The following is a 1,182-nucleotide window of genomic DNA, read 5'->3' on the forward strand; positions in this document are numbered from 1 at the left end:
GAGCCATGTTTTCTCCACTTTGGTCGCGCTCTTCCTCACATCACGGCTCACTGAACAGAGAAGGTGGGTGTATGGTTTACTGCGCTGCGCAGTCAGGACAGGTGCTTCCTGGAAAGGTCAGGTGATCTCTGACCTCTCATGGTTTCTAGTTCTTTCAGGGCATAGAGAGAGAATTCATGAGGATCACCCAGACAGTCTGAGCTGGACTGTGATGATTAATGACGATGTAACAGTTTAGAAGCGATGCAGCCTTGCTGATGTTCTGCTGTTTGTAGCCCCAGAAAAAAAAGGAGCGACGGAAAGGTAAAGGTGTGGAAGAAGATGACGATGAGAAGGAGGTCATGACGACTTTGAAAAAGCTTTCGGTACAAGCGAGCGACGAGGAAGACGAATCAGGTTTGTTTTCTTGGGATGAGTCTGTGAGCTTCTCTCTGTTCTCTGATGGAAACATTGATTCCTTCTTCTTTCTCTGCAGGATTCATCTCAAACAAAAGAAACAAGAAGAAGGTTCGTTTCTCTCCTCCTGATAAATGCCCTCAGGCTGCATGGGCCTGAGGGGCTAGGGAGGCGGAGTCTTTGCCATAAGCCCCGCCCCCTTCTTTACTGCCATAGACCAAACGGGGAAAAAAAATAAAAAATAGATGTTCTCCCCTCTTCCCCCTGGAAAGAAATGTCTTTTGTATACACTCTGTGTACAAAATGATAAAGTCTGCTTAATTCTAAAGTCCCCCCCCCTTGTCACGTATAAAATCCTCTTTCTCTCTTTTAGACAGGAAACATCTTTGCTGCTCTCAGCCAAGGGCAGAGCGAAGAAGAGGAGGAAGAAGAAGATGATGATGATGATGATAATAAGAATAAGCAGCGTGCAGTGAAGGTAAGTTTTTTTAAAAGACTCTTTAATTAGAATTATTGTCTAAAGTAGACTAACCTCAAAGCAGGAATATTACACTCACAACCTGAGCGGGGGTTATATATATACGTATATGTGTATGTATGTGTCTATATATGTGTGTATATATCTATATATATGTTTGCACATATATATGTTTATATATACGTGTGTATATGTATATACATTAGGGCTGCAACTAACGATTATTTTAAAAATCGATGAATCGGCCGATTATTTTTTCGATTAATCGATGAATCGGACAAAAAATATTTTTTATATTAACCTCTTTA

General features: G+C 41.3%; 1 long non-coding RNA gene across 1 annotated transcript; it reads left to right on the plus strand.

The window, feature by feature from the left end:
• Positions 1–273: 273 nt before the first annotated feature.
• On the plus strand, positions 274–874 carry LOC107081495. Its single transcript, XR_001481084.1, has 3 exons — positions 274–396; positions 476–507; positions 770–874. It is a non-coding gene; the product is annotated as an uncharacterized LOC107081495 (long non-coding RNA).
• Positions 875–1,182: the final 308 nt, after the last annotated feature.

The sequence above is a fragment of the Cyprinodon variegatus genome, unplaced genomic scaffold (genome assembly GCF_000732505.1).
Source record: "Cyprinodon variegatus isolate N-32 unplaced genomic scaffold, C_variegatus-1.0 Scaffold5648, whole genome shotgun sequence".
Taxonomy (NCBI): Eukaryota; Metazoa; Chordata; class Actinopteri; order Cyprinodontiformes; family Cyprinodontidae; genus Cyprinodon; species Cyprinodon variegatus.